Consider the following 14,717-nt stretch of genomic DNA (forward strand, 5'->3'; position numbering starts at 1 on the left):
ACTCCTGTTCTAATTTAAGTACATGGCAGAAATCATATTGACTTCAGTGACGCAGAATCCAGTCTCCTATGGCTCCACAACAGCTAAGTTACACTTTGATCCATGTTCTGTTACTAATACATCAATATTTTTTTAGCAAATTTAAAGGTATATGAATTCACATAACATAAGAAGGGGCCATCTGAAACTAGATGAGTTATTATATATGAGTGAAATAATAAACAAGAGAAAAAAGTAAGTACATTTTTGTAGCTATAACACTGTGAAGATGCAGGAAAGTGGTAATTATTTATACGAATGAAACTATACACACATATTCCCATTTCATCGCATTAACTGAGCTGAAGATTACAAATTTCTGATTTTTGTCCATAAACTGACAAAAGGAAGCTGAAAGACTGGAGGAAAAGACAGGTAATATGTATCTAACCTGTTTATCACTGAACCAATTTTTATTAACTTATTAATTTCCAGCTTTTTAGGGATATGAAGCATGTAGAATATTCTAGTGCAATTGTAAAAATTGYGTTTAACAATGAAAGCATAAGAGAAAATTTGAAAGCACAAATCAGAGTCAGAGTCACAGGTATCACTGGGATGAGGCCCCATGTTGAAAGGGAGCTGTTGGGATTGCCAGTTATGCTATGTACTAAGAAAACATCAGGGTTAGGGCTCTTTGCATGGCCAGTATATACACCAGGCGTGACAGTCTGGAAGGTAATTGCCAGTACTGAGCTCAGATGCCTGGAAACCAGCTCTCACCCTCATCTCTTTCCTCAGTTACTCCAGGTCAAGACAAGGAGCTTTGTCATCATCCACTTTGGTCCTGTCCTCAAGAACACTTAATGCCTCTGCTAGTTCTGCTCCAGGCCAGATCTGCTGGGTATAATTCATCTCATAGACGTAGAATAAGACATATTTTGGAGCCTTCCTTCTGCTCTTTCACTGTGGAGGACATATGCCATGTAGTTACAGAATACAGCATAATATTTTGGTGGCTTTTCTGCTCTGTGACCAGAAGCGCCAGTAGCAATTGACACGCTCTTGACAGGCAATCTAGGACGTYGCAGAGCAGTAAAGAGGCCAAAAAACTACATGGCACTGGGAACTGCACCTTTAACAGGGACCAGTACGTGGAAGGGTTTCCACCGACGGGCACATCTGCCCCCAGCAGAACCTCGCGCTGCAATCGCTGTGCCCGTGACGGATGCGCAGGCACTGCCATGGCTGGCGTCACATGTACATTTACATGCTAGGACAGAGGGTTCAGCCTGGAGATTTCCAGGCCTTTCTGCAAGTGCCACTGAGCAGAGAAATGGCTCTAAATTGCCCTTTTTAAACATTAGAACACATTTTATCTGCTTGCGTGAAATAGTAAAAGCACGCAGCAATATCATATTATAGAACAAATTCCTTTTTCAAGAACATACTTTAAAAAATAAATTCAGCAACATCTAATTCACTAGATAATTAGGACAGGACAGGGCAGTGACAAGGTACTTCTTGACTCTAAGAAAACCCTCATCTGAAAAAAAGAAAAAAAAAGCTTCAGACAGTAACTCTCTCAATGTCATAAGAAGTCTGTGTTCTAGTAAAATCAGTCTTTATTCGATTACATTCAGTATATGGACAAATCTATCTCAGACTTGTGTTTCTGACACAGCAAATCACATTTGTCCCTGTTCCCCTTGGTTGTTTTTCTCCATTTGTTGGGCTAAAACCACATGGTTGGTAATATTAATTTGACTTTCCTCTTGTCTGTATATGTAAAGCTTTTTTTCTCTCTTTCTTCCTTATCACTCTTCATGTACATCTTCAATAAATGTCAGGGACTGATGAACAGTAAAGCAGTGTGTTCTCTCCCAGCCTTTGTATAAGTAAAAAAGAAAAATCTTGGCCTAGAGGGCTTTTGGGATTTGAATTTCTGCTCAAGAGACTCTTGCAAASTATAGCATGTCTTGACAGTATGAGATTCAAATTAAAAGACAATAAAACTCCAAATAGAAAAAGGTTGTTATGAACAAATTAATAAATCACTATACGATCTCTCAGCTAAAGTCAATACTTAATATGATGATACTTCCATCACCAAAACTATCAAGTGTTTCTACACACTAATGCCATTAAATTGACTTAATTTTTCTCTTGGACACCTAAGCAGAATTTACAATTACAAAAAATGAATCTGCCGACAGGAGAAAAGATGCTTTACAGTCAGATATTTTTATATAATTTTGTGTGAAACAATAAGTGACACTGCTGCTAGGATCCCTTTTCGGAGTGATTTCCAAACATCAAGTGAGGAAGACTCATCTGAAATGCAGAAATGAAGTAGCTCTCTCTCTCAATGCCATATAGCAAGTCATTTTGGTCTTGTCCTTTTTAGAGAGGCCTTCTAGGCCTATCAGTCACCTAACTCTCCTTAAGAGCTTACTCTCATTAGAATACAATATCTTTCATGTTTCAAAGAATAGCTTTAAAATATTTTTTCATGTAAATCGAGAGGCTTTTGTAAATGCCATATTGGATTTTACTTCAGCTAAACAGAACAACTTCTCCTTCTCTTTAGAACAAAACAAGCTATATTTTTTAACGGTGTTATTTAAATAGAGTCTATTCTAGGGTAAGTAAGTGCTGAAACTGTTTTTTTATCATAAGCTCATTCGATCATACTTCTGATCAGAGAGTGTATATAACAGTTTATATAAGATTAATAAGTTAAGAATAACTGTTTCAATAAATTTTTAATCATTTGTTAAGAATCCGAACAGGATGTTAGGTTTATAATCTTTGTATAGTGGGCTTATAGCTGTCCATAGCATGTATTTTTCATGCCTGCAACTATTAACTWGTTATTAACCCTTCAAGATGACTATACACTTGTTATGAAGTGCTATGCTATTTTTGGTAACGCTCTCCCTGTTGAGTTCCTGGGCTAGTGGAGTGAGTCGAGTACCAGAGGCTGATTCCTGGCCACAAGGAACTCACATTTTTGCTGTTGCCTGAAGCAATCTTAGAACTTTTACAACAAAGTTCTTCTTAGAGGGTCAGGGTTTTGTGCATGGTTATTGGGTTCAGAGAAGGTTCAGAGGAAGAGCAAGGAATGAAAGTGGCTCAGCTTTGGTTCCTAGGGCTTTACTGACAGCCTATTGACATTTCTAAAATGTTCCTCTACTCTAACTTCCTTTCCCACTCTCCACCTGTCACTCGGTTCAGGAAGACTAAAAATAAAATAGAAAGTTATGTATATACAGAGTCATTCTTGTATACTGTTTGCAAAAACATCCAACTTTAAAGCTAATGGATTGAAGTAATGTTAACCTCTTCGGGTGTATGACATCAGTACAACCAATGAGAAGGCTTCCTGGAGGAAGTCTTTGCACCCATACCTCCCTTTAAACAGCACCAAAGCAGTGCTCTTAGGCAGGATTTTTAAGCAAAGTGAGCAAAACCATCAACCTTAAAAAAAGCAAAAATTCAGAAATAAATCCAAAACTAAACCTCTCTGGTTTTGGCTACTACTGTTGGCTCTCTTGCAATTTTCTTCAGATGCAGCTGTGGGTAATAAACTACTTACACAAATATGATACTGTAGTTTTTATATACTTCTAATAGCTTTTCCTTCTCTACCCAGAAATATCTAAACACATACATTTAATTGCTGTGTAATGGATAGACTGATTTGGTGCAGATCCACCTATGCTTGAACATACTTTTTTTGATTGTTTTCATTCTAAATACTACTTTCTCCCCTCTCTACCCCATCTGCCAAGGCTCCACTTTGCTACGTAACCACTGTCTCAGAAGTATTTAAGGGATGTTACAACCTTGACTATAGGACAGAATCATTTTGGTAGTGGATGGCTAATATATGTCTCAATGACTCACTGAGAAGCTGGAATGTAAGAGAAGGAGCAAGGGTCAATGAGATRGAACAACTTACCAGTAGGAACAATGGAAATAAAGAGAATAGTGAAAATGAAGACCACTGATTCGGGATAACACTCTGCAAGTAACTCACTAAGTAAATCAGGTATTCYAGCAGTAAGAAGAGATGAAGCCTCAAAGAAAGGGCCAGTTCATCATCGTAGAGTTGGAAAAAGTGGAGAAAAGAGAAAGAAAGAAAGAAAGAAAGAAAGGCTTTCTCACTAGAACATCTGTCCAAATCACTTGTTTATGGAGGTATGAGGTTGGAGCTTTGGGGTTGCCTGATGGACTGTTTCATTTTAATTCAAAGTTCTATAACTCTCCTTATACTTTTATTAAGAAGTAGGAGRATTTAATTTGTTTGGTTTTGACAGGAGTGGGTTGCTAAGCTAAAGCTCTTTGCTTAGCTTCCTTAACCTTGAAGGTGTAAATTGAGAAAGACATCTTTGGCTGCCAAACCATCTTTCTGCAGAATACCTAAGTCACACACATGTTCCTGCAATATGTGTGGTCAGATTGGCTGGAGGGCAAACATAGGCTTAGAAGCCCCAAATTCCACGAGTGGTACCACTACGAGATCTGCCAGTGTAGTAGCTCCATCACTTGTGCATATCTATGTTCAACTCCAGAGCTAGGAACTGAGAACAACTTTTCCTGAACCCAGGGAGTTTAAAAGCACATGGGATCCTACTCACAGCAGAACAGCACCCAGGCAGTAGTGGATGAAACCTGCCTGTCTTAACTGAGCTTATTCCATCCTTGTCATACTGGTGCAACACAGACCACCTGAAGGTACTGCAGTAAACAAAGCTTGGCTCCAGCTCTTTGTTTTTCATTTCCCACTATCTTTCATGCATATATTTATAACAAACTTAGATTATAAATGACACTACTAGCAAAATCATATTGATAAAAGTATCCAACAGTGCACAATGAAATCCCTAACCTTTTGCAATTAATTTGTTAAACATGTCATAAAATATTGTCATGTTTAAACAGCTTTAATTTGAGCACAAAGTATTCAGGGACGTAGCAAGTTCCTGAACTGACATAAACTGAGAAACAGATTAGTATATCAATGGAATACATGAATTCTAATATGACTTAAATTTAAATGTAAAAGAGCTAAAAGCTATTAATAAGGCACTCAGACACACTGTGATAGAAAAATATGCCAAAGAAATCTTGATCAAGTGACAGTCTACCCATTTGTAGACCAGCACTTTGTAACTAATTACAGAAGACTAAAGAAAATAAAATTGCTACTTGCTGGAAATGAGAATATAATAGATGAGATAATGTCAAGTAGAAAGATCGTGGTGATTCAATTTCCATATATTTGAGGGGGGGATACAATGTTTTTTGGGAGGGCATAGACACAGACATAGCTCCATTATTCTTAATTCATATCTCACATCACCTAGTCAACATGTGATACAACCTTGATTTCATAATCTTCATGTCACTTCTGTCTGTAAATGTATCAGCAATCCTGCCTCAAAGTCTACCAGAATTCTCTCAGTGATTCCTCTGTCAAAATCTTTGTTCATGATTCAATTACATTTCAGTTTCATTGCTGTAGCTCCCAATCTGTCTAATCCCAGCTACCCAGAAGATGACGTCTTACTACCTCATCCCTACATAGATATAAGAGCACGTCTCTTCCAACTTCATTAGTTTTGTGTGCTCTTGGATTCATTTCTGTGTTACATCTATTACTGTGAGATATTAAGGCTGTGCATTTCAATCTGCTTCAGTAGAACCARCTGTTAAAAATCCTCTCAAACAAGTTCCCTTCTTATATCTGCTCCATGGCTGTTTGGGAGCTTTGCTGCTTGTGCTTTGCTCGGCAGACAGCCTTCCCTCCCCTCTGCTCCTTCAGGCTTGAACCCTGAAGAGCCTGCTCCAACTTCTTCAATTTGTCTTTACTCCTTTATTCCTCTCCTTTTCCAGTGGAACAATTTGTTGGTTTGGTACCATGCCAGAGGCATAGATAATACTTTAGGCAGAGGTGCCTCAGTAGGATGCTACTCAAGACARGTGAGGATGTTGAAAGAGGTGGTACTAAAGATGTGGGGAAGAGGACAAGGCCCAGTTTACAAAGATCCATAAAAGAATATTTTAACTTCAGTATCTTTTTTTCACCCTTAAAATTAAAATTCTGGTTTCAGAGCTGTTGCTGTCATCAGAAAGCAGTGTCTGTGTGTGCTCGTACTCACAAACTATAGCATAGAATTTTTGCACAATTTAGTATTGTTGTATTACCCAGGGGCAGCTTATAGACTTAGCAGTGGTACATGCAGGAATATTTTCTAGTCAGTTGGAGACTACTTACTAGTTGATAGCAACAAGATTTCTAARGTTCTTTTCCGAAAAAGAGGACACCTCTCCCTAGTCTCCAGTTATACATCATGGATGAACTAAGGAAATTACAYACTTTGTACAGAGCGTATAAGAGTTTGTAGATCTGTTTTGCATTTATACTTGCGAAAGTACCAGATTTTTCTRTCTCTTTTTCGTTTCTACATACATACATCTCCTGGTCAACATGAATCCTCTAGGTTCTCCACAGAATTTTTTCTCATCTTCTTGTGTCCTAACTATTAAAATCTGGCATACTGAGGGTAATTAGGACTACTTTTTGCAGAAGAACTCTAAATGTGACTCATTTTTAATGTTGTCCCTGGTACAACTAGCTTTGAAATCAACTGGGTACTTCTGAAAATGCCCCTTGGTTACTGCTGAGAAGGCAACATGTCCAAGCTATGCATTTCTCAGAGCATAAGGGACTATCACACAACAACTCATCCACCCTGTGAGCAGTTCCTGCAAAGAGGCATGCTCCTTTGTGCCTTGTCCTGAGTTCGAGGCAGCGATAGGATTTGAGAAACATAGCACTGGAACAATGACGCAGTATGTTATGGCGAGAGCTGAGAATGAAAGCCTTCTACTTACTTGATTTGAACATGAAACCTTTCATGTTATTTCTGGTATGAATGAATGTGGTGAGGATTAGTTTCTGGACCAAGATGTACTCTAGAATTCAGTCTCTTCTTCTGAGGAGGGTTTTTCTCTTATTTGATTCAATTTAATTTGACTCAATTCAATTCCATTCCATTCCTCAAAATACGTGAGCATTTGGAGACATGCATTTCATTTATCAAATAAAACTGGGCTTGCTTAGGGTGACAGCATTATACTAAGAATACAATTTATATGACCATAACAGGAGCATTGGTTTCAGATCACAGGAGTTTAGGGCAAAACTAGAAATAGAGAAAAGTAGTACTTGAAAAAGATTGATATGGCTGTAAATCCTCAGGACAATAGCACTGGACAACTGAACCGACAACCTGGAAAATAAATTCAAATTAAGAAACATTAGGCTTTAAGGATATAGGTGGCACAGAAACAAAAGAAACAATATTTTATGTCATATCATAAAAATGAGAAGACTGAATAATTTTGAACTCCTTCCAGATGATGCAGCAGTGTGTTGTGACTGTGAGAAACCTAATCGGGTAATGTCTTATAGGTGCTTACAAAATGTGTATCTGCCGGAATGAGGCATCATGTTTCTAAACTGCCAGAAAAGTCTGAGTTCAATTGAGGGTTCAATACTTCTATTAAGATTCCAGTTTTTCTCTTTCAGAATCAGAAATGTATGAAGGCACCTACTATCACTAAAAGAGGAATAAACAATACATGATCCTGCAAGAAGCGTTGCTATATCTTGCCAACCTGGGAGTCTACGATGAGCTGGCTAATGGATACTGACTTCTTCCATGTCACATACAAATGCCATTGCATTTCTGCACACAGTGTATAAAATAGAAAGGAATGACCTTGCTGTATCCTATACAGTGGACTCTTTCTTAAAATTAGCTCATCTTTGTGACACTGACATCAATCCAATTTTGGCCCACTGGGATTCTGTTCAGTCTAAAAATTGTACACCTCGCTGGTTCCTTCCTGACTTTGGCAACCCTTATCACRTGCTGGGCTAGGTAGTATTTTGAACTTTCTCCTAGCTTTAGTTCCTGTTCTGCTTCTTTCTTAACAGTTACCTTTGTTTGCTGGCATATCAAGTTAGTTTGCGTAGCCATTGACATCAKTACTATTGGATTGAAAAATCTCCTTGATTTTTCAAAGAATGTGATATCAGGTACTTTGACCTGATGATTTATTTCCACAGCTAAGAAATGTTCTTATTTGAATAAATATTTTGTGTGGTTTATTTCTGTTATTTTTCAATAAGAACACCCTTAAGGACATAAAAGCTTACAGGATCTTTTTTTTCCAAAAAAGAGCTTATCAGCCAGGCTCATGTTTGGTATCTGTTTAGATCTGTATTGTTATATAGTAGAAAATAAACAAATTATTAATAATTTCTTTTTGATTAAGAACATTGACAATGTTCTATTTTTATCTTTGCAGAAAGATTAAGGCTGACCCAGAAATTTATATATCCAGCAAAGTTTTGCTGTGAGATGTCAACAGACTCATAAAGTCTAGCTCTAGGTTAGTAAAGATAGACACTTTTTAAAAGTCTGAGATTCCTTCAGCTAGCTAAAATAGTTTTTATGGCTACTATGGGAGTATAGCTCAACAAAGTGGCAAGCATCTCCTGTTCTCCAGAAGCCCTGTTCTCTAGGGTTACTAGGCCCAGTATTATCAATAGAGAAAATAGTTGCAATGCCTCATACTAGAACTACAGTTATTTATTTCTCAAATGGGATGGAAGGGAACATTTCTCAGCTACCAGATTCAGACGCGCATGCTGCAACTAAGCCCTACGTCATTGTCAGCGTGAGATCAAGGGATGTACCATCCCATCCTGTGCCGTGGTTTGGAAAGCACCTCTAGTGCGTGGACCGAAAGGGAACCAGAGTCCTTTAYGAGGCCCTCTGATTTCCAGATTCAGAGACTGGGGTAACACAGCTACRTGTGCGCAGCTGGAGTAGGTGTCCTCAATGAAAGACAACCAGGTGGGAATCGAGGAGTGTTGCATGTGGTCTGGTTTGTTGTGATATGCATGTGCCTAGGGAACATGAGGGCAGGTTATTTATCCGAGCATACCAAAACCTATTTACCTTTTTTCTGCTACTGCTTACTTACTGTGCTCACTCTTATTGTAACTTATTGGGTCAACTCCTATCACACATTGATCTCAGTCTTATGCTTTGCCTGGACAAAACACAAACAGRGGACTTAAAATGTTGTCACCGATGGTAAGTGGATTTTGTGGCTCAGGTGACATAAACGGAAAATCAGTGCATTGTATTTTACCCAGATTTCCTGAAGCAAAAAGAATCCTGTTGCACTGCTTTCAGTGAACATAATTTTTTACATTCTTGAATAGGTAGGTCTTTTATTTTCAGTTTTCTCCTCTTAAGCAACGTGATATAGGTCATCCATGTTAAGCAAAACTTTCTTAGCTTACCCCAAGCCTGTGTGTATGCTATCTATTTCTTTAACTATCTTATACCCTATGTCCACAGTTAAACCTGTGCTTCTTTCAGAAAAAGAAAAGTCTAAGCGTATTTCTGTGGTGTCTTCATCTGTGATGACTAACTGCTGATGGTGTCTAAATGTCTACATTTGGTGTTGTTTTGCAGCCAAACTTCCCAAAGCAGGAGGACCTCGCCATAGAAACCACACTCTATCGCTCTCTTAAAGATTCTGTCTGTGGAGGCCTTTACCTGCCCTTGATGCCTTGATTTCGCTGTCTGTTTTCTCCTATTAGCTGAAAATTGCATCAAACTGAATAGRAAAAGCTGGAATGTTTGAAAGGATGAGGGAGTAAACTGTAGAAATATAGAAGTAATCCGTGTGAGAACAAGACCCTCTTGTAAATGCAAAGAGTACTTTGAGTGCATGGAAGAGCAAGAGGATCGATGTGYTCACCTCTTATCAGAAGGTGTCAGTGTTGCCCCTGGCCTCCAGCGTGCAGCAAGGCTGAACRGAGGGGAAGACCGTGGGTCATTCATGAAGCTTACTTTTGCCCTACTAAGATGCCTTTCAGCACCTGAGCGTATGGTTGCAATGTTTCAGAAAATATTTCTGGATGCCAGTTAGACTCTGAGATGMATCACCATTTCCAAAACAGTAGAAYGAGATGRGGGTGTCTGTTAATGGTGGGGGTGAAAGGAACAGATTTCATGGTACTGAATATGCTTTTTATATCACTGACATTTGAGTTGCCAGCGCATAAAAATATTTTAAGTCTAGTTCAGCTATCTTTTATTTGGCAAATGCTAACCATAAGCTTATGCAATTTTTAATTTAAAGGTGTTTTTGCTGAAAATCAGCTATGGCTGCCCAAAAATGAATTCTGAAAGTGCTCCAAAAACTCATTTTGAAATTAAAATTTCTACTTATRTTCTCATCTAAATCCTTCTGATGTTGTTACCTTCAGCCCAGGGAAAAGAGAAGAAAGAGATTTTTAAAAAAGATCATTCCAAAAGCTACAAAGTATACAAAGGGCACAKGCAAATGACCAAATCCAGTCATATTCCCAGCTATGTGGTATAAACAGGCTACCCAGAAAGTGAGGCATTGTAACTCTGTCAGCTAAGATTTAAAGGATTGGGAACTCGTTAACACTACTTCGAATCCTCCCAACAGTAAAGTAGTTCCCTTGTCAGATGTTTTCTTACTTTTGCTTTTTTTTTTACAGTCTCTGATAGTACTTTCTTATCAGAAACATTACACTTATCTACTATACCTTGCCAAGTCTTCCCCCCACCTCCAGTCCATCTAAGTAAAATTTAAAAAAAATTGCATTAACAAGGCAAAGATGGACGGACTTAGATGGACTTGCTGTAGACATCAGCCTTAAACTAGCAAAATTTTCTGTGTTTGACTGGGATTTTTAATGATTACATAAGATATTAAAATAAATCCTTGTATTCACTTATGCTGAATAATACTTTTGCACTGAATTATTTGTTTGAAGAAACAAATGAAGCCAAAGGAACTTATTATATAGACATTTTGATTTTGGATAGCTCTTCCCTTCCAAGGCTTGATCAGATTATTTCTGAARCCTAGGAGAATTTTCAGTGAACTGCACATTAAACATTATGATTTTCTTATCATGGTTTGSATGTTTTTAATTAAGAACTTTATCCTCCTTCCACTGGATTAATTGGCAAATTTCCCATTGACTTCACTGAGTGTTTAGATGAAGCCCAAATGTTTCTATTAGACTGGATTAATAAAGATATTTTGTCATATTTGACCTCTCTGGGTAAATAACTTCCTAGGAAAACTTCCTGAACCTACCAATCACAAAAAATTAGGTTTACACAAACAGTACTAGATTACTGTTTTATTCTCTGTTTCTTGAAGCAACTAGCCTCTGGTGCTTCAAAAACTTCATTAATTAAGTTTAKCCAACAGCATTATACAATGCATGGACTAAGGCACAGGACTTCTTTCTTTGTTCTTTCAATAATCAGTTTATGCCTTTAAGCAAAAGATATKATTGTATTTGAGTTTAATTTATGTAACTAAAATCATATTTATCCATAAAATCATTTAGCATATCTAAAACTAGACTAGAAAACTTGACTYTGGCCTGCTGCAACACTAAATCTCAGAAAATGACTCTGAGCGAAGACTCAGGTCTTTCCTTGTTTATGTTCCATATGCTAAGAGAACTCTGCTCTCTCCATTCTCTGATAAGAAATAGTGCTTAAAAATATCCTTTAAACTTGTTCTTTCAGATAGGAGGAAAGAGGAGATGAATATGCTTATGGAAAAGTAACCAGGGTGCTGGGAGAGAAGATCATCCTCACCCATGTGCCAGACCGTTCCCCCACAAAAAAAGGTTAGCTGGAGGAACTTTGATGAAAGAGTTCATTGCAGGAGGTAGGTTTCAGAGATACCAGAACTACAGAGACTATTTTGATATCATCGCTACATAATCTTACACCTCAAATACCAAGTCCTTCCTAGATTTCCTGTATGTTATCATAAGACACACTGACGATACTGCCTTGGTAGTGACCAWAGCTGTTGCAGCCAGGGAAATCCCCAAAATTACAGCCAGGGCAGTATCTGAAACATGGTCAGCATAGTCTCCAAAATGACCTCAAGTCATTAGTACTAAAACTGAATTTTGTTGCCTACTATGTGCGACCAGCTTACTGCTACTGCTCTCATTAGAGGGCTTCAGAGGGAAGAGGTCAGTGGGAGAAAGCAGATCAGYGGCTCCTATTTCAGGAACGAGCTGCAAGGGTTCAGTGTCTGTGGTCAAAGGTCTAGTTTTGGTGTGGTCCTGCTAAGTAATTGTACTTCACTTGCCCCGTAGCCCCTGTCCTTCTCCATAACTCAGCTCCTTGTTTCCCAAGGACCACGTGCAGCTCTGGTATGCCCCAACTGCATAACCTTGGCTGAGACTGCTGAGGCAGTTGTGAAGTTGGGTGAGAGACGTGAAATGACCTGTAGAGCGGAGTCATACGATATAAGAAGGTTAAAATTAAAGAGSATGAATTTCTGAGACAGGAATAGGTAACTGATTAAGGATCCATGAAGAAAAACACAAACATGAAAMGTAGAAAACAAGTGGTTAGAAAATGGCAACACAGCAATACTGAGATTCAGGAGCAGTGAAGGCCAAACTGCCCCCCCYGTCCCTGACTGAGGGGAGATCTGGCATGCAGAAACTTAGCACTGAGCATACAAATGCTAAGCTTAGTAGCTCCTTAGCCCTAGCTCTGTACCAYGTGCTGACTCATAAATGCTTTACACTTTTAAGTGGTATGTGTGGGAAAATGCAGAAAAACGTCCAGGAGATAGGTGATGGAAGCTAGRMAGACTGTTCTGCAGGAAAAGGAGTATCAACAGCGCATTTTGACCGATAGTCATGGTCACGTGGCTGGGGCCATGCCAGGGTGGCGCTACACCTGGGCTTCGAATTGAAACTAGMGGTGAGCTCAATACACGTACTGCGCATGCATATAGTACATACAACCTCTTTTAGTGCCCCTCTCAGCATTCCTCACCACGGGCTGGTGCTCAGTGGTGCCTGGGATTCTCCTGCRCSTTTATTGCCTCCATTGGGAAATCGCTGGGGAACCCCTGCTCAGACACAGAGGTAATAAACGCTACGTATAGACCATAGCGCCTTGTGTTTGTGTATCTGTCCCTACTGGGGATCCAGGTGTTGCCTTTGCCTTACCCTTAGAAATGGTATATATTCTGCTTACCACTTTCTATTCTGCTTTCTGTCTCAAATAGCTTAGGTATATATTTAGCATAGCTATTCCTGGACCATAACCTTAAAAGGCTTCTGTTATTTATCTGATGGTTACCATCTTACTGTGATCCTAATCATCACATATAACTTTAATCAGTCTATTTTTTACTTAACATCTGTGTGCAGGGCTGCTTCCCACACCACCTGCATGCTAACTGGTTACAGTTCCACCATTTTGGGATGTTATTCTCATATAATTACCACCTTCAGCAGATGGTAGATCAGGGAATGACATTAGTTCATTAGCTGTGACTTATAATGGGTCTTCACAAATTATTGAAAATCAAGATATGCTTCTCTTCTCATACACTAAATGACTAATAACTTTCACTTTCCATTTTACTTGACTCTGCTATTCTGTYAAAACGGTGAAATAGATCCATGTAAAAGGAGAGTTGTTTACTACTACCTTAAGGAGCATATAAATTGACTGAGAGTGGACTAACTTTTGTTCATTTCTCTTATTTTAACTCTACTAGACCACAACAGTAGAGGACAAGTAGGACAATATTCTTGTCTAGAAATTCTGGTGCCTGCTGTGTGTGGAATTGACTATGTCTCTGTGAATTGAATCAGTTTAACTCAGAGCAGGTAACACAAGAAAGGTTGAATGCAGGAACACATTTACGAAGAAAAACATCTCCTCTCCATGTAGTGTCTTGAACTTTATAGCAAAAAACACCCCAAGAAAAATATAAAAAATGCAAAAACAAAATCAACAGTAAATAAACTCAAACTAAGCACAGCAGAGAAATCCAAAGTTTTTTATAAAGTCTAATATGCTACTGAAATTTATCTTAGGATAACCTGAATACTGTTGATTATTACAATGGAAAAATATGTGAGAGAAAAAAGAATATCAAGTCATGACTTGATCCCTTGAGTTTCCCCATTYTCTCACTGTTGAGCAGATCTGTAATTGCACTTTATTGAACGAGTGGTCAGGCTAATCAAGAATGAAAGAGTCCTGAGTGAGACTTTGCCCTTTGCAAACTAGTCTACAAATTGTTTTTAGTGCAGCTTTCTAATATATTGTGGAAGRGGAAAGGCAAAGGAGAACTATTTTAAGCTAATTTGGTTTTAATATGCATTAACTGCCAGTATAAGGATAAAAGGGAGGAAATGTTCCTTTTTCTGAAACAGCATTTCTACTTAAACAGCTATGAGAAGTCAGAGGAAAAAAAAAAGCAAAGATAAGGAAGAAACAAAAAGGAAAAGAAAGAAAACTTCTGTTCTGAGTTTGTTCATGGTACTCTGAGCTTCCTAATGATTGAAGGTGGTTGACTAATGCTATTAGTAGTAGTGCTACTAAAATARCCAGGAAGGCCAATTGGAGTCAAGCTCCAATATTATGGGTGCCAAGCAAGCCACAGAGAGAGAATTTCAGAATCAGAGAGGGTATATACTAAGTAAGAGTGCTGTTATACAAAAAAAGAGTAAGCAGAGATGACACAAAATGGAAGGGAAAGAAGCGAAAAAAAAAAAAAAAAAAAGGCAATTCTACAGAAAAAGAAAAACTTTCACA

The sequence above is a fragment of the Rhea americana genome, unplaced genomic scaffold, assembly GCF_003343005.1.
Source record: "Rhea americana isolate MKP2758 unplaced genomic scaffold, rheAme1 scaffold_64, whole genome shotgun sequence".
Taxonomy (NCBI): domain Eukaryota; kingdom Metazoa; phylum Chordata; class Aves; order Rheiformes; family Rheidae; genus Rhea; species Rhea americana.